The sequence below is a fragment of the Hesperophylax consimilis genome, chromosome 22 (genome assembly GCF_061612785.1).
Source record: "Hesperophylax consimilis isolate HC1 chromosome 22, BYU_Hcon_1.0, whole genome shotgun sequence".
Lineage (NCBI taxonomy): Eukaryota > Metazoa > Arthropoda > Insecta > Trichoptera > Limnephilidae > Hesperophylax > Hesperophylax consimilis.
Genome location: NC_142857.1, coordinates 8,558,576 through 8,579,228, shown reverse-complemented (window position 1 = coordinate 8,579,228; position 20,653 = coordinate 8,558,576). Strand labels below are relative to the sequence as shown.

The following is a 20,653-nucleotide window of genomic DNA, read 5'->3' as shown; positions in this document are numbered from 1 at the left end:
TGGACACACTGATCCCTGGATTCCTACCTATCCCTTATACCTTTTTCCCTCTCAGAACTTCCTTTCATAACTTTCCTTAAAAAGACCCTCCACACAGCATCCCCAAAGATGACATAGGCCCTGTGGTTAGTGCGGTGTTAATATATAATAAAAAATTGATAAAAAATCCCTCATTAATGTTCTTCTGGGTGCTGTTTCTGCATAATGATATAATGCTTTCTTCTTGTTTTGAGATGTCATTCCCTAAATAAGTTCTTACGAACTTATTGGGAATACTTTTATATACAACTTAACATTTTTGTAATAATAACTAACCTAACTTAACCTATGTAACCTATTTAACCTAGTTTTTGTTTTTCATGACTTTATATCACATTTTGTAGGTGTGTTGAATTGTCATTTTTGTCACCGCTTGAAACAAGGTCATGAAACCAACAAAAATCCATTATTAAGACAAGCGCAACATCGGAATTACGGTGCTGACAAAGGTCCGGGATACTAGCTCTAATACTAACCAGAGATGTGAAAAATGGGTACCCAAAACCATTTGAAATGCAAAATGGAAATGGGTCAAAACTTTTCCATTTGAAAATGCAAAATGGTTTTTAGAAAAGCATTTCAAATCCAAAATGCAAAATACCTATTTTCAAAATGCATTGAAAATGCAAAATGGTTTCTCAGGTCAAACAATTAAAATAATTATAGAATTTTTAAACAATTTTGTCATTTAATAATGGACATCAATGTAGAACAAACATATTACAAGATGGTAAATCCAAAAACACCACGACTACAGATTATGAAACCACAAAAAATTTGCCCGGGACTAATGTTGCCAACGAAAAAAACATAGAAACTGCTATCTAACATTTAATATTACAGCGTCATGGCCCCATGTTCAGTATATGAATCAGTATTTTTTGTAATGGTATCACTTAATTGCCAGGGCTCCTACCAGGGAGCAACTTGACAAATGTAAATTATCTCTCATAGCGAGGTTGAGGACCGACTGGGGCTTATGAAAAAAAAATGAGTGGAGATAGTAGGAAGAATGTTGCAAAAAAGCATTTAAAATGGAAAATTTCCATTTGAAATGGATTTATTTGAAATAAAGCACATCTCTGATACTAACCCAGTGCAAAAGTCCGAAAACAGGTCTCTTTAACTGCTCATTTTCTACAGCACGGCTTGTGCTAGAAGCAATAATAGCTATAGTGAATTATTAATTATCAGTGGTGATTACATTTTGTCTTTGAATTAGCGGCAGGATGAAAGGTTAAATGCTGGTTATCTCAGAGTGCAGCATTATAATAGGAGACCGCAGACCGCAGACAATTTGACGAGAATGCAGAATAGAAAAGGGACTTGACGACTTTCATTATACGTCAATCGACAGCGGCACAGTTTAGTGCAGTTTGTCACGCAATTTCTCCTGAGAAAATAATTCAGTGGTAGCTGGATACATTGCGGACCTACCTCCCTTTCTATTTCTATTATATTCATATTGTTTTAAGTAGATGCAGAGTTCAAACAATCTGCGAAATATACGAAGATCTGATACAAAACCATTAATTTCAGCTTTACAAACAAACTCCACAAAGGAAAAGTTGTTCTGATGTCGAAATATTTGATTTCTTTATAAATATAAAATTTTATCAATTTATTAATTAATTTATTGGACAATTTGTATAGCGCCGCTTTTGTGAGATATCACCTCAGGGGCTCTTTACAGTTGATGCAGGTATTACAAAAAATATAAATATCAAAAAAATAAGAAGAACAGGGACAGGTGACAGGTGAGACTCGGCAGCAAGAATCTTAGGTGGTGAAGAAATGATTATTAATTACATTTACATTGTTGATGTGCTGTGCCTATCTCACTATGAACTCCTGTGCTCTTAAGCAGGCACAGTTTATAACATAATCAAAAATACAACAAAAATATCAACACAATATTACGTAAATTTGAAATAAATTTTAAAAAAAACTAGCAGCATCTTGAGAGAGCCGATATAATACGGTTTTTACAGTAAAAAAATAAAAAAAAGTGTTGACTGAGCATAGTGAAGTCATGTTTTAACTCGACTGTTTTGCATTACGTTTGTTTGTACGTTCCGTTTCCGTTACAAGATGCTGGCCTCGGTAAATAAAATTTCTTCAAATATGGAATTGTAATATTTATTTGTACTTTCTTATTCGCATTTTTTTCGAATATATGGTACTTAGGTAACTGCCTGAAGAAAGTTTAAAAAATAATTGTCATTGAGATAGTGTCGTTTCTTTGGACAAATATTATACATAATTCCATAGTAGTAATAACGTAAACATCGCGTCCAAAAAGTATGTTTCTAATTTTCTATTATTTAATAAATCAAAAAACAAGAATTCCCCAGAAATCATAAGATTTATAAGTATATTCATAATTAGAAATCGTACATTTTATGTAATTTTTTTTTAGGAATTTTACAATTTGTTCAAAAACACGTAACTCTCTCAATGACGATGTTTATTTCAAACTTTATTCAGGCGGAAAATAAACGTATAAAATTGAAATGTTTAATTATTTTGTTTAGTAAACTAAGTAAGAGCTGTATATCGTTTCGTTTCAATAACTAATCATGAAATAATACAACATTCCAACAATTCATTGTGTTGAACTTTTTACCGTTTATAAATAATAATGCTACATGATTTTATGTTATTTAAGTGCCAATTCATTCACATGCAATTTTCACATTACGGTGAACAAATTCAAAACCGTTCGAAAACAAATTTACTTCAATTTAATTCTGTAAATTAGTGGTTGGAAAGTTCCCATTGTAATGAATGAATAGTGCTATTTCAAACAAATTGAATCATGTTTATTACCATAATAAAATTTTAGTTTAAATCATCATTTCACTAGCGTGGAGTTTACTAGAATGAAAGGTGGTTTCGTAATAACAATTAAAAAATATATATTGCTCCATTGAAATGCTTGATGTACGTATATCAAGGGTCTAGCACATTGAAATTGATAACTTAACAATAACGAATCGATAGGCTAACTACCGATGATTTTATGCCAATTTCCCGAGCATAGTCTAACTATTGATATCCAGACCGATGTTGATAACGCAATATTAAATATTACAAAAATAAATTCTCATTTTTCTTTTGTTTCTTTAAAAATTCGAATTATACCGATATAAAAAAATATGTACAGGGTTTTCCAATAAGAGGTGTTATTTTGATATTCAATCGTAAAAGATCAATGGTTTCGTTGCTCGTGTGGCACGTAGCGCCGTCTTGTTGAAAGTAGACGTTGTCCAGATCAATACCATCCAATTCCGACCATAAAAAATCAATGAGCGATACATTCACCGTAACTGTTGCTCCAGCCTCATTTTCGCACCAAACAGTCACACGTTGAGGATAAGAGGCTTTTCAACAATAACTCTTGGGTTTTCCGAGCCCCAGATGCGACAATTTTTCTTTGTTGAAGAAGCCACCGAGTTGGAAATGGGCCTCATCACTCAAAGATGATTTGCATTTGATTCACTCAAGTGAATTTTAATAATTTCAATGGGTTGTTGAAGCGTGTATCGTTCCATTTTTATTAATGGCGTAGTTTCTACTTGTCAAATGTCAAAAAATGACAGCTTCAAAAGTAACATCTACCGAAATAGCGGGCTATTGAAAATAACACCTCTTATTGGAAAACCCTGTACTACAGAAAGATGAACCATAACTTGCGAACTTCTGCAACTCACAAACTTACGAATACATACAATAACAACACGACAAAATACACTATTCCACTGCAACACACATAAGCGCAATAACATTGCGAACTCCCCAATACAACGGTTTCACACTATGGGAAACCAATACTTAGGTGATGTCGATATATTTAATATTAACTTTGCGAATTTTGTGGATCACGTAAAAGATTTATTTCAACACTATTCCTAAATGGAAGTATATTTTTGTAAACCAGTCAAATCGCTGTATTTTTAAATTTATGTTGTTGTTCTTTTTATTATTGTTTCTTGCATGTATTATTTTTTAATGTAATTTTATTTTTACTATTTCTTTCTCATATTTCAAAATTGTACCACCTACACGTAAAAGCCCTCTGGGCGTTAAATAAATAAATTACTAAAAAAACTTCTTCAAGGAATAATTCATTGGGCACTAATAAAGTGATTTATTTTTGGGGTATTACTACCTCCTTCTTTACCGAACGTTTTGGACAGCATTACAGTGTCCATCATCAAGGCAGATATGTAAATCTTGTGATGAAGTGTGAGGTTATGTATTATACATCATCAGGGCAGATGAGGCATGATGGCCACTGTAATGCTGTCCGAAACATTGGCTAAAGTGGAAGGTGAAAATCTCAAATTATATCTCATTGGTCACTCTTTAATTAGGAGTTGGTCAATATTTTTACAATAAAAAAGGATATTTAATATGTGGTGGTCCAATTCTTAAATTTTTCAATGTTTAGCTTACGAGACACCCTGTATATTATATGAAAGACGAAACTTTGTTTTCAAATAGAAATTTAAATATTAAGAGGAAGCTACAAGCCAAAAAAGGGTATATTCTTGGTATGCCTTATATTGTAGGTAATAGGCATTAAAATCGCTTGACAAACGGAGTCTAGAAACGTTCGATTTCAAGCACAAAACTAGTTTTGATTTATTTTGTAAATAATTTTATAAGAAAGCAAAAAAGTTAATCAAGTGAATCTGTCTCAGATAATCTTAGCTATAATACTGTATTTTTTAAAGTTGTTTCCTTTACGCGTTCATACATTTCTATTTAAAAATAAATTAGTAGTAGTTTGCATTTATATTTTTTATTGAGTAATTTTTATTTTATTTGTATTCTACTCAAGCGAAGCGATAGGAAAACCTTCAATTTAAGTATATTTTTTGGTTTTCATAATGTATGTTAAAAAGATTAATCAAAATAGTGATTTAGCATTAAGCTTCGCCTTAAGTAATCATGATTTAGTATTGTTCAATTTCTTAGTGCATTTCCACACAAAATACTTCCTATTCGGTATACGGGCATATTGAATGGATAAATGCTCACTTCATGTAAAATTTGGCATCGAATTAGATAACTCCATCAATTTTTCACGATGGTTTCCTGTTTAGTTAAGTTTCGAGATCGTATCGACTGGTGAAAATAATTTCCGGCGATTGTAATCTTTGTGTGTCAATGTATTTACTGAAACAACAATCTAGCCATTATCTTGTCGACAATCGAAAAAATTGGGAACACAATCATTATTTTTTACAACATTTTATTGTTAGGTACTATTATTTTATTTCTAACGTTTAGACCAGGGCTTCCCAAACTTTTTTCAACTGTGACGCCCTTGGGAAGTTGCCATATTTTTTGCGACGCCCCCCCCCCAGTGACTAAAAATCTAAGCCCCCCGCCGCTCATTTGTACAAAGCGTAGTATTTTGAAGCCCCCCCCCTGAACGGGTCACGTAGTATGGGTACGTTACCTAATAACAATTTGTCAGAAAAACTCCAAATATTATCTAAATTTTTTATTAGAAAATAAAGAAAACAACATAAAAACAAAAATGGAAGCAAACAAAAAAGATAAAAAAGCAATTTTTTTCTTTGGTATTAATGAGAAGGATGTTCTTAAAATTTTCTGAGCATAGTTTCTCAAAAGGAGGTTGAAGTTTCAAAATCGCCACTCTCGTCTCTGCCTCTAAATTTATTTTTGATCTGTACTTATTCTTAATTACTGCAACTGCAGAGAAACCTGTCTCACACAAGTATGATGTCGCAAACGGTAATAAAACCCTTAACGCTGCAGTGCTGATGGAACGATATTCTCGCTATAAAGATTGCCTCACGACGCCCCTGGGATGATCCCGCGGCGCCCCGGGGCGTCGCGACTCACAGTTAGGGAAGCCCTGGTTTAGACAGTATGTTTTCGTAGCAAGTTATCACTTTTTTGGCAATCCAATTGAATTCAAAATTAAAATATTATAGCTTGTCAAAAGGGATTCTTTATTTTAGGACGATTCTCAACTTTACTCCCGGAGAAAAATGATAACGGCTTTTTTTATCAAGATACTGTTAAAAACGTGACTCCATGACCATTTCATAATAAAATATTAGTCATTCAGAATATGTTTGAACATGTGTTTAACGCAGGTGACCTTGTCCGAATAGGTACGAGATGCGAATTATTATTAATTTGAAGAAAACTTTTTTCGACTTCCTCATAACATATTTGTGATTTACTGATAGTTTATTATGAAATTTGTGAAATCATTCGTTATAGACCTCCAGTCCCGTTTTTAACAGGAAAACGAATATTTTACCAGATTTTTACTAAATTAACAATATTTCATTTTTATTATTTTTAACGATAAACTACTGTTTAAGAGACAATGTTTTTTTATGCATAGCACAAAGGACAACGTATTATTACTAAAGTCAACTTTCTTTTTAAAGAGTAGAGGTTCGTCTTGGGCTACACTGGCAATTACAACAAAGCTATCACCGGTATTCCTATTCCTAAATGACATGCATGTCGCGGGATGAAGCCCTAACAATCCAGATTATTACCCAACAGGTGATAACTCACCACTGCACTGTCCTAGATAAGCATGTGAAGGAGGTCTCATCACCATCAATCCTACCACTTTTGGTCCAATCTAGAATCTAGGATCATCACTCGATACCGTGGGGAGAATCATTCAACGTATCGACACCATCGTGTCCGTCACGCAACCGTAGATTTATCGACCAACCTGTAATGTATAGCTTATTACGGCTATTTATGTTAGAGTGATGGGAAAATGATACTCTGTTCTGCTTCTTACTAAAATATACAAACAATGGATCGCATATCTTGTACCATAGAGGTAATTGTGAATATGTAGAATGTTTAATATTTTAATTCTTCTACTTCCGTTATTACAAGTTTCAAATATGCAGAATAAATCATTTTTATGAAAAAATTATTACTAAACAAACAGTATAAACATAGTAATATGTTTCAAATTAACATATGTATGTGAAATTATGAAAAATGCGGCGTATGCGCCTGCCCACCAGCTGCGTGGCGGGCCGGATCGTGAGAGGCCGGTTTGAGGAGACCTTTCCCCTTTCCAGCTGGACTCTCTCGACCGGGAGGTATGGATTCATAATTCCGTTACTCCCGAACACACTGACCTCTAGATTCCTACCCATCCCTCATACCTTTTCCTTCCCAGAACTTACTCTCCTTCATTTCTCTAAAAAGTCCCTCTACACAGCATCCCCAAAGATGACATAGTCTCTGGGCTAATGCAAAAAAATATGTCTTAAAATTTTGTGCTGTATTTAAAAAAAAAAAATTACGAAATATAATTTCTTTGTATGGGATCTGTCACTTTAGCAGATGACAGCCGGTTCTGACCCCCTCTCCTGCCTACAGCATTATAAATTATAACACATCATCTTTTTTGGTGTGACAGGTCTGTATGGGATTGTATGGCGAGCAATATGGAGTTAAATAAAACCCTTTTAACTTATTGCGTAATCCATTAACCTCTTTGAGATTATCCTGAATATCTATTTATCTATTATATTCTATTTTTTAAACTTCCGATTTAGTTGTCCGGGTTAAGTCTTCCCCAAAGCAAAAACTTAACCCTTCCACTCACTTTTCCACAAATGATCAGCTAGTCAATCAACACTATGTAAGTGCATTATATAAGTAAAAAATATACAAAACAATACAAGAACAACAACACGTCAAATCACCAGATATCAAATGGGAAAAAAAAATTCACCGTCTCCAGATATTTTCATATCAGAGGGTTCGGCTCGGTAGAACTTCTAACAGGGCCTATAAATCTATATTATATTCTGTATATTATATTCTGTATTTCTATTATCCAGTCGTAGATGCCAATTTTCAGAGTTCATTATCCCAGTTTGACATAATAATGTCAACTAAAATTGGGCTCGGTTAGGAATTCATTACCAGGAGTACATAACGAGAATAGAGACAAAACACAGTAGCAAATACCATACAGAGGCCTATCCCATATTATAGCATTCTCATACGATACATGACGCAACGCAGGCATTCAGCTTAAAATTAGGAGTGTCCGAAACACAGTTAGTTTAATTCATTAATATGCACGCTATGTGCAATTGCCTCATTAACATGTCGTTTAAAACGCATACGAATTGTTTTCCGGCTCGGTTTAGTGCCAATTTATAAGCTTACCCGTGTCATGTTTTTATTTAGAGTTCATCACTAAATCAAGGGTCAATTCAGTATGTTGTTATTCTTTCTAGAACGACGTACAGTCAACTTCAAAATTTGACATTTTATTTCTCAAAAATGTAACGAGAGTTTTTTCGTAAGCCATTGTATGACGCAGCTTGATTCGCGTGAGAATTTATTTTGCCTATTCATTCATAAATCGCACTCTTTTATATTATCAACTAGCTAGCAACATTATCGGTTATGATTTTATTGTATAATGTGGCAAATTAAGTTATTTATAAAATGATCGGAAACAATTAAATATTTATGCCTGAACATCCACAAAATAAAATAAAAGGCACTTTTTGGCCATGTTTTTTTTCTTGAAAAATCAAAACAGGATGGTGTTAAGCGGGAATTTAAACCTTATCGCCATCTACGTAAGGGTTCTTATTGATAGCGGCTCAATTTAAAATATTGCACGACGTAGTGCATCGCCTTAAAGTCAATGTAACGTAGTTTTTTTAACAGTAACATTGTGGTATAAAGTAGCGAATGAAGTAACTTTACGCTCTCTGCACTGGAATGTAACAATGTGGTATACAGCAGTTAATGGTACAAATAGTCGGGGAAGCCCGAGGAAGACACGAATCGAATAAAGTGGTAAAATGAGGCGTATATGATGAAGGAAGAAAGAGGTTTATGAAGAATGTTTGATGTGGAAGAAATTGGTAGAATAAGTCGGGACGCATGGCATGATCAAGTCAAACCTTTAATCAACTTTACTCCAAACCATTCATATCTCCGAGCAACGCCGGCTATACGTCAGCTAGTCTTAACCCTCAAACCCTCGCGCGGGGTGCTGTCAGCACCCCACGCATTTTTTAACGTAAAAATGAATAATAATTTGTTTAGTTACGAGTACGCGCGTCTCAGTACCTTCAAATTACCTTTAAACCCGTCGACTCGGGGAGGGAGGGGAGTGTAGCGCGAGCGCTCGCAATGTGAGGACGTGTCAAAGTTTGCGTGGGGTGGTCACGACACCCCGCGAGTGCTCGTGTTATACTCTTTATAAATAATAAGAAATTTTATTTTATTATTTAACTCTTATATTTATGATTTTGAATGAGAAAGTTTGTGTTAAAAACTAAGAAGTTGGTTTTTTTGGTTCTTTGAGGTAAGATCTCAATATTATGACTAAAAAGGCTGATAATTATAATGTTTTGTAGAACAGTAATAAATTTGATTTATAAAATTAACGTTTTTTATTTACATACGTCATACAACACTAAATAATAAAATGCTGGTATAATTCCATTCACTGATACTATGTGTATAAACAATTACTTTGAGTATGTGGGGTGGCCACAACACCCCGCGAGTGCTCACGAGGCTAAAAACCGCGCGAGTGATCGAGGGTTAAATAAATACTTTTCTTTTTTGCAGTTGGTGCTTCGAATTGCCGAGAATCCATAATCGTTGGAGGAATTGTGGAAACGTTGCGTGCTGTCTATTATTTTAAGTGAAGTAGAAAATCTTTAATAGTCGATCATTATTATTGGAGAAAGTTAAACAGTGATTTGTTGCTATAGTGAAGTGAATTCTAAGTGGTGGAAATTGTTGGGTTATTGGAAAATCTTTAATATACATAGTTTGTGGTTTTGTGCTCAACGTTGTTGGATATCATTTTCTGAACTACTGAATCTAATCTCTTCATAATGGGTAAGTTTTATCTTAAATTACATTATTACAAATTAGTTTTTTTTAATCATGACAAAAAATAATAATAAAGTTTAATTCCATAGAGTAAAGAAGAATACTAGAAGTGCCTTTCATATAAATTTGAATGGAAACAAATGTGCCACTAAATATGCCACTTACCTGTTGGTTCTAGACCATTCAGCACGCGGTCTGTCTCACTTGTCTGGAATTGCATATCGCCAACCCATTTGAATTTCGTAATCATGGTGAAACACAGTTTTCTACGAAAATATATGGCATTGTTTGTATTATTCTTTGGTTTATACCATGAAATTTAATCGCAATTGTTTGAATTATATGGATTAATATTATTTGTGCCTTTTTGACTGAATGTTTTCACTCTACCGTTTTTCATTTCGTCTGTCTGTCAATGTTTGCACTTTCCGTCTCAGTTTGGCCAAGTTGTTGGCCGTTTGAATGGTTTAGAAAAGATAATTCTTTCATTAAGTGATTTCCGGGTAAAATGTCGTAAAATAATGGTTATTTATCACCCTTTAAAGTTTCCCCACTTATTGTTTTAATAATAATAATAATTTGATTATTTATATTACCCCGTTTCTGTGGAAAATAATCTCAAGGGAACTCTACAATTTATTATAAAGAGTTTCTAGGCTCTATCTAATTTTATTATTTACAAACAGATTCAGGGAAACATACTTAACATTTATAAAAAGATACAGATTCAAAAAAAGATACTTATTATTTATAAACAGATACAGAAACAGAAAAACATACTTATTATTTATAAACAGATACAGAAACGGAAAAACATACTAATTATTTTTAAACAGATACAGAAACAGAAAAACATACTTGTTATTTATAAACAGATTCAGAAACCTAAAAACGTACCTATTATTTATAAACAGATACAGAAACAGAAAAACAAACTTACCTCGCAGATCACTTCAGATAAACATACTTTTATAAAAAGTTAACGACTTTGCAAGCAGAGGAGACCATAGTAAAAACACTGGCAATTTGCTATTTTTCCCTCCATTACTATTTTATTTTACTATTATTTTTTTTTAAACAAAGGCAAACATTTCCAGGTTACGAATAACCTGACAATATTTGAAAATCTCCTACTACCTCCACAGTAATCTGAAAATGTTGCTTGTGTTGTGATGGAGGACTTAGCTACCCGAGGAATTGAACATACTAAGCTTGGGTGGGACCTATTACATTTATTAGAAAATTTGTGGCAAAAGTTGAGTTAATATTTCTTTTGAAAGACTAGAGAATTTTGATAAAAAAACTTTTTTTTTTTGTATTAGGCAATTCACCCTAAAAAGAGTGCTATGTTAAAAAAAAACTTTAAAAACCTTACAAATTCTTAGTTGTTTACATTTTCGACTTTATTTACGATAGAATTGTATATCTTAAAATTTCCTACAAAAAAAATCAGTTATGGTATAATATGTCTATATCCTAAGGATAACCCCTAGCAACGCCGGGTAAGAGTCACCTAGTAATGTAGAAATCTCTAGCGAATCCGATAGTAAAGTAAATAAAAAAGTGTGTACAGGTTTCAATAATATGTCGTTGTTAGAACTAATTTGTTTAGTCTGCCTATTTTGAAAGTATATTTGTTCCTTTTTTATCTCTGAAACAAGATAATTATTTAATATGTAATATTACGAACATTTTTATCCCAAGGGTATTTTTTGCTTCATTTCTATATTTTTTCTAAGAGAAACAATTCCTCATTATAAACATTAGTCAGAATCATTACTAAAACAATCAAATTCCCATTACCGCTGTAATAATTCACTGTGTCAAATGAGCCACTTACTGATTTTTTCGTTCAGTATGTATTCTAATAAGATAAGTTAATAACAGACCGCTCGGTGTCTGAGTTGACATCGCGTTTGTGTCCCACCCAGGCGTAGTGTGTTCAATTCCTCGAGTGGCTAAGTCCTTCATCACAACACAAGCAACTTTTTCCGCTTACTGTGGTGGTAGTAGGAGATTTTCAAGTATTGTCTGGTTATTCGTAACCCGGGAATGTTTGTCTTCTTTATTTCAATTTAATTGAATTCTATGTCGTTTTTAGTGTTGTTTGTTTTGTTTTTTCATCGACCTCTTTCCAGACTGATTTTAATTCTTCATTTCTACTCACTAAAATTTTATTTTAGTTCTATTGGAAGGATGTTAGTAATAATAATAAAGTAACATTTATATAGCTCAGTTTAGTGATATTTCACTTCAAGTGCGCAGTACTATAACAAACTTAAAACGGTCCTACCTCCTGATATATTGATTGAACTTCCGAATCTCGATGTAATTGAGAAATTGTCATCCATTTTGGGGTTCCCGAGGCTATACTAACCGGATGACTTCATTTTGTAATTCACTTTTGTAACTTTTTTAGTGGCACCCGGAATTGCCAAAAAAATGTCGTGTGCGTATTGTTTTACAGTTGTAAGTAACCTCTCCACTTCTCAAAAAAGACGCCTAAACTTTATTTTAGTTTTATATCTAGGGGAATAATAACAACATAGCATTTATATAGCGCAGTTTAGTGATATTTATATAACGCAGTTTAGTGATATTTCACTTCAAGTGCGCTTTACTATAACACGTTATGGAGTTTTTTTGCAAAATAAATATAGAAAGGTACTTTCTTTTTCTGAATGTGGCTTTATAACAAGGAAGGATTTTTGGGATTGTGTCATTTTGGTTCAATCTATTAGAGGACTGCGTATTTTTATGTCATTTTGGTTCGATCTATTAGAGGACTGCGTATTTTTATGTCATTTTGGTTCGATCTATTAGAGGACTGCGTATTTTTATGTCATTTTGGTTCGATCTATTAGAGGACTGCGTATTTTTATGTCATTTTGGTTCGATCTATTAGAGGACTGCGTATTTTTATGTCATTTTGGTTCGATCTATTAGAGGACTGCGTATTTTTATGTCATTTTGGTTCGATCTATTAGAGGACTGCGTATTTTTATGTCATTTTGGTTCGATCTATTAGAGGTTTGCTTATTTTTATGTCATTTTAGTTCGATCTATTAGAGGATTACGAAGTTTTTAATAGTGTCAATGGTATATTCCACAAAGCATTCCTTTTTAGGGTGAATTGCATGATGCAAAAAAACATATCTGTTATTTTGTAGATTTTTGATCTATTGAGAATAATAAATAAATAATAAATGATTAACTATTGAAAATTTCAATCGAAGGCTTTCTTATGATAACTTAAAAAATCCTATAAATATGGGATAAACGATGAAATATAAGTAGATTCGTTGGTTTTAAACCGCAGTAACCAGTTTATAAAGGCGTATGTGTCGTAAAATCATGTATGATCGTGTGAAGAATCTGGAGATCCGCAAAGTTTGCAAGGCAAAATACGCGTGATGAGTAAGATTAACACTTCCACCCCGGACCGGGGTTATAATTCTACACTAACTAGAGTTTTAAGCTGTATCTAGATGGTTTTTTACACCATATAACAAATAATTTAGGTAATCTTAGAAAAACTATTCAGCTATCGATCTGCATTTAAAAAATTTATATCGCATTACTACTTTTTAAGATATTAAATAAATTACATCTAAATCTGATAGAATATTTTTTACGGGGCGGGACTTTATAAACGTTTCCACGAACTGGACGAAGATCCTGCCGAAGCCGGTAGCCGAAAGATAAATTTTGCATTGTAATAAAAAGGGCTACACCGTTATAATTGAGTCACGCTAGTATTCTTATTATCACTTTACCATTTTGCTTTACCTAATGATTGACCGGAATTGAAATGGGAGAGGCGGTAACTGGACAATTTTTAAGGGATAGTAAGTAATTTCTTAGTTATTAATGAAAAGGACTTAATCCGAATCGGTGACACAGCGCTTCTCATATGTCCTTTTGAAATACTAAGATATTCACTTGGCGGTCCCAGACCATTTCGTCTGGGTAACATCCGGCGCAGGTGTCCTTATACATTCTATGAGCAACACATTTTAGGAACACAATTAAAATTGCATCTGTCTCTGTTTGTCGTATGAAATACAAATAGACCAGAAAGAGACAATTATTTTTTTAAATTTGTTGGAATTTGGAAGATAGAACTTGCTCAAAAGTTTAAAGTACAGTATGATTGAAGACTGCAGCGAATAAATAGTGTTTTCGGTTATTGCTAACTTGTGTTTTGGTGTTAAATAATTCTCTTTGGGAACGGACCAGTTTCACAGTGCTACGGGCGTCTTCAGATTGGTAAGTACATTTATCTTATGCAATGGCGTATAAAAGTATATGTTTCAGGGGTGTTAACTAACTAACTAACCATCACGCCGTTTCCCCGCAGGGGTAGGCAGAGAGGACGGACCGCCAAACAACTCGGTCTTGGCACACACTCTTTGCCTCATTCACATTCATACATCGTCTCATACATACTCTTCTATTTTTCTGACTCTTGACATGACCCGACTCAAGTATCTGATTCACTTGATCGTGCCATGTCTTCCTCGGGCGTCCCCTACTTCTTACACCATTCACACTTGCGTCATATATTCTCCTTACGCTCCTTTCTTCATTCATTCGCTCTACATGCCCAAACCATCTGAGGGTCCCTTTCTTAATTTTACTCATTACGCTCACATCAGCCTTGCATTCTTTGCGGATATCCACATTACTCACACGATCATACATGGTTTTACCACACGTACGCCTCAGGGATCTCATCTCTACAGCATTCAGCCTACTTTCATCCTTCCTCTGCCAGTTCCATGCTTCACTGCCATACATCAGGGTAGGTACCAGCACTCCATTGTGGACTGCCAGCTTTGCTTCTTTGGACAGCTTTTTGTTGGCGCCTACGGCATTTAACCCACCATTTATGGAGTTACCTGCATTCACCCTTCTTTCAATATCCCTATCAGCCTTCCCATCTCTCGTAAACATACTTCCCAAATACACAAACTCATCCACTTGCTCCAAGTATTCATCATTCACAACTATATTGCACACTGTTTTCATACTCTCTCTTTCAAATACCATGACTTTGGACTTACTTACATTCATAAACATTATTTATTCTCCACAATATTAAAATATTGCATTTTAATAGTTTGCTTTTATTGATGGTATCAGTGTCAAAATTTCTCGGTGTATTATTATTATAACTGCATATTATTGCAGCTTGTTTTTGCGCTTTTACTCAAAATGTTCATTTGGTTCCCATATTCTTTTATTTTATGATAAAAATTATTATATTAATTCTAAATTTATTTTCATGTAAACATTATGTATTCCATTGCTCAAACCATACAATTTATAGAATAATCGTACTACTAGTAGTACTAATAGTACCTACTAGTTTTTCACGCATTAGAATATGACCATATGATTTAAATAGCGCCGTTTTTGTGAAAATTCACCTCAAGAAGCGTTAAATTTAGTCTTACATTAATTATAATTAACAAAAAGGTATCATTTAATTCTTTTCTTTATGTGAAATAATAATTTCAAGATGTTTTTGTTATTTATTTTATTTTATCTTCGTTATTTGATAGATCATTAAAAACATAAAAATGTAAACACATAATCAACGGAAGGCACCCATGGTTATTTTTTGGATGCATAAATTTTCGATTTGAGATATTTTGAGAATATCAATCTCAGATGGGAAGGCTGATAGAGATATTGAAAGATGGGTAAATGCAGGTAACTCCATTAATGGAGGACTGAATTCCGTTGGCGCCAACAAAAAGCTGTCTAAAGAAGCGAAGCTAGTAGTCCACAGTGGAATGCTTGTACCTACCCTGATGTATGGCAGTGAGGCATGGAACTGGCAGATGATGATGATGAAAGTAGACTGAATGCTGTTGATATGAGATCCCTGAGGAGTATGTGTGGTAAAACCATATTTGATCGTATGAGAAATGTGGAAATCTGCAAAGAATGCAAGGCTGATGTAAGTGCAATGAGTAAAATTACAATATGCCCATGCTATTGATTATATTACGACTGGCAATTTAATGTTATTTTTCTTGGAAGCCTCGAACCAGGTGAAGGTAGTTATAATGTGTTGATTGTTTTGAGAAAGGAATTGTGGAGCGGGAAAACGAAAAATTAAAAACAATCATTGATTATAAATTTTATGAATAAAAGTGTTGTTTTCTAATACACTACACATATATTAATAGTAGGGGCAGGTAGGTAGGTACTTACGACTTTTAGAAAACCTATTTTGGATAAAACGAGTAATCGCTCTAAGGAGAAAATTTAGTTTTTTGTGCTCGCTATAACCAAGTTTGACTGTATATATATATTCATATATCGTCTCATATATATATATATATATGAGACGATATATGAATGTGAATGAGGCAAAGAGTGTGTACCAAGACCGAGTTTTTGGCGGTCTGTCCTCTCTGCCTAGGTACCCCTGCGGGAAACGACGTGATGATTAGATATTTAGTTAGTTATTATTGAAAAGTAAGTGGGTTGATGCTACATAATTACTTTTTTCTGATTACAGATTGCAGGCTCTGATTGCAGATTCAGTTACGATATCAAGTTTACCTACTTACTTTTTAAATTTACACAATTCTAAAAAAATGCCCAAAAAATTTTTAAACGCTGAGCAGGTGCGAGCGTTATTAGAGAAAGACTCTGGTAGTGATGAGTCAAACAGTGATTTTGAATTTGAAAACATTCAAAACACATCGGACATTGAAGATCATGTTTCTTTTGAAAGTTCTTCTGAAAGTGAATCCGACACCTCTGACGAAGATGCCGAAAAGATTACTGATGAAACGGAAGAAAAATCTTTTACTTCCAAATCTGGATTTAAGTGGAGTTCCGTTCCTCCGACACAATCCCGTAGTAGGCAACACAATATTGTTTACTCTCGTCCTGGCCTGACAAATGAAAGCAAAAATATTTCATCTATTGGAGACGCATTTTCATTGTTTATTACTGACGATATTCTCAAAGAAATAGTTACTGAAACCCAACGTTTTTGTGTGAGGGAAAACAAGGGCACAGCCGATGATGCATCAATTTCTACGGATGAAATTAAATCCTTTATCGGCATATTGCTTGCTGCTGGGAGAAACCGTTGCAGAAAGATGCAGTTGAAAGAGTTGTGGACAACGAATGATCTATTTAGGCAATTTTTTTATACAGCAGCTATGTCTAGAGATAGATTTGCATTCTTATTTAGTACTCTACGATTTGATGATAGAGTGACTAGGCACGAAAGAATCGCACAAAGTGGGACAAAACTGGAGGCGATAAAATCAATTTATGAAAATTTTAACGCAGCTTGCACTAGAAATTACTCCCCGGATTCCCACATCACCGTAGACGAACGTTTGGCGACGTACCGGGGATCATGTCCTTTCCGTGTATACATGAAAAGCAAACCTGGACGATACGGAATTAAAATATGGGTGGCAGCTGATGCCAAAACAGCCTATATTTTAAATACTCAAGTATACACGGGCAAAATTGGCAATGCCCGAGAAGTAAATCAGGGGTTACGAGTCGTAACTGACTTAGTAGCACCATATTACGGTTCTGGAAGAGGTGTTACGACAGACAACTTTTTCACGTCAATACCTCTTGCCAATAAATTATTGGATAATAATTTGACGCTGACTGGTACATTGAGGTCGAATAAAAGAGAAATTCCAAAAGAATTTTTACCTTCTCCGCAAAGGGAATTACATACAAGCCTTTTTGGTTTTACCGATGCACTTACAATTGTTTCTTATGTGCCGAAAAAGAAGAGTGCAGTGGCTCTTCTTTCAACCGAATTCCACGACGACAAAATTTCATCAGCGTCAGAGTCAAAAAAGCCAGATATAATATTACATTACAACTCAACAAAGGGGGCTGTAGACACCGGGGACAAAATGACAAGGGAATATTCCTGCGTTAGGTCGACAAGAAGGTGGCCATTTCGTATTTTCATGGAGATTTTAGATATGGCTGCCTTGAATGCTTATGTTATTTGGATCACTAAATATCCAGAATGGCATTCAAATGACCGAAGCAGACGAAAAATCTTTATCAGGGAGTTGGCCATGGACTTAGTGAAAAACAACATTAAAAGTAGAAAAGAAAGCGGTGTAAAATTTCACAAAGCGCAGCAATACGGCTTCGAATTATTTGAAAAAGTTATGCCGAGCACAAGCGACGATATTGTATTAAATGAAGTACAAGTTTTACCTACCAAGGCAATACGAAGACGGTGTTATCTTTGCCCGCGCAACATTGATAGAAAAACTAAGCTGTGTTGTTATACTTGCAGGAAATCTATTTGTGTTCTGCACAGGGTCCAAGAAAATTTTTGTACTAACTGTAAAACTATCAAGGACAATGCCAATAATGAATGTTGTTAAAATAATAAAAGTTGCTTAGGACGGATCTTTTGACAGATTTTAAACAATTCATCAAATTTTGATGTTAATTTTCAGGTTCTGCGAAAGTTCTATTCAAGTTCCGATATTATTTCAGTTCTGTGAAGTACCTGGCCTATACTGATATCATAACAGAACTTGAATAGAAATTTCATAGAACTTTAAAATTAACAAACAATCTGTCATTTTTGTAATAAGCATATCCGACCTTTAGAAATTTCTTCTATTATTCACTTTTTCTAGTATTTTTGCTGTTTCTTTTCAAGTCATCACTATACTAATGGTGCCATGATCTGCAATTTTAGGTTTGTCTAGTATTTTAGAATTTGTTCACGTTCATTTGATTACACAAACTCAATTAGTGTACTGGTTGTTTGTGTTATCTTGGTGTATTCTCAGTCGAATTGTTTCATTTTTAAAATGATCACGTTGGAAAATATTTTGCATAAAAATCCGTTTTGTTTATTTCATATTAATATTATAGTTTTTAATAATAAATTACGTGTATTTTAAATAATTAAAGCATTCATGATAGTGCATGTAGTCACTTACTAACATTTGGTAAATGAACAACATATTTTTCTATAAGAAAACAAACATTTTTCGACCATATCTTTTGTGCTTTTAATCATTTCTCTGTTTATCACTTTTTTATAAGAAGTCCCTCTACTGTTTTAGACGTGGTGCACTTTTCTCATTTTCCATTTAAATTTATGTATAAAGGTTTCAATTGCTCAAAGCATAGTGGTCATTTGGAAATTGTTAATTTATGCGATTGTTTATTGATAACTTGATATCAATTTTACAATGTTTTCCAGAACATCTAGTTCACTTTTGCAGTCTTGTGCAATAAGTATATATCCAGGAGTCATTACGCTATAATATCTTACAAGTGAAATGTTGTCAAAAACCGGACATAATATCCAATAGTTACTGTACCTTCTTATAACATTATATTTTATGTTTTTCCATCAAATTACGCAAAAATTGTGTTGTTAACGTCAGCTTGTTTTTGTTTTGTCTTCTTTTATAAATATGATCCCAATTTTAGATTAGATTATTTCTTGGTAATCACTTTGCATTTCATTTTTTCATACAATTTATTCTGGAGTATATTTATTCGATTTACCAATAAATTAAAGTTTGGGATATGTATGTACCAAAATTAATAGCTGACAGAATTATTCGCTATTTAATAATGCTGATTTTATTCCATGTTGTTTGGGTTTAACTTTCATCGTGTTGTGTGTGTTTTTCTAAATTGTGAATTTTTATTTAAAAAGTTATTGTCTTCTAGCTAGGTTATAATTTTCGTTTATTTCATCTTCAATTTTGGGAACTCGTGCCGTGTGTATATGTTACATTCCACTTGCTCAAGAAAAAAAATTCTTTGTAATAATACGATAAAGAGTAAATATCTTACATTTCAAGTTGTGATTTTCATCACGCGATTTGTGTATAATATGTAAATATAACGATCGTCCAGTTGATTAGTCAGACATCTCCGAAGAATCGGAATTTGAGTTGAGTATACAGTTATATGTAAAATGAAAAAACAAACAAAATATATGTTTTCTGGGTTATTTGTAGAAAATTTAAAAATGTCGTACTAATGTACCGAACCGTTATACTTCCCGGTGTTATTTTTTTATAGCATATTTAATTTATAAAATACAGACACATGTAAATAATATTTGGTTTATGGCGAGCATTCGAACATTGCTTTCCTCATTATCTCAAAACTTTGTATTTAGAGATGTCTGACTAATCAACTGGATGATCGACATGTCTTGTTTACCAGTAATAGGTATGTTCATTATACTATATGTGTAATAATTTTTGCTAATATCTAATGTTTGTTTCATAAAACTCATTTATTATAAAGTAGGTACCTACCTTATGTGTTTCCAAAATGTTGAGGTGTATTTTTGTAAAAATATAATATTTTGAGGTGTGTTTTTTGTCTTTTTGTAAATTTCTTCATTTTACTACGATATTATGTGTGTAAGATATTTTAAAATTATATTAAAATTATGTTTTATATTACGAATGTCTTTTTCTATTTTCTATTATAATTTTGCAATTTTCAGTTTATTTAATCAATCCCTATAAATGGTCACCATAAAAGAGATAGCCTCCTAGTATGATGACGTTTCTATTCTAAATGGTGGTTTTTGTTCAGGGCAATACTGAACGCATTTCCCATCCTTGGCCGTGCGGAAAATATATTATATTAAATGCATTATATTTTATGAATTATTTATGAAATATCACATAATTATTGA

At 33.4% G+C, this 20,653-nt stretch overlaps 1 protein-coding gene across 1 annotated transcript in view; it reads left to right on the top strand.

Annotated features, from left to right (window-relative positions):
- The window catches only part of spdi (sperm antigen with calponin homology and coiled-coil domains split discs), a 280,173-nt gene that overhangs the window by 8,552 nt on the left and 250,968 nt on the right, over nt 1-20,653 (top strand). The window contains exon 2 of the mRNA XM_089645531.1: nt 9,676-9,951. The gene's annotated coding sequence lies outside the window, so the exon portion shown is untranslated. The remainder of the gene's footprint in view (nt 1-9,675; nt 9,952-20,653) is intronic.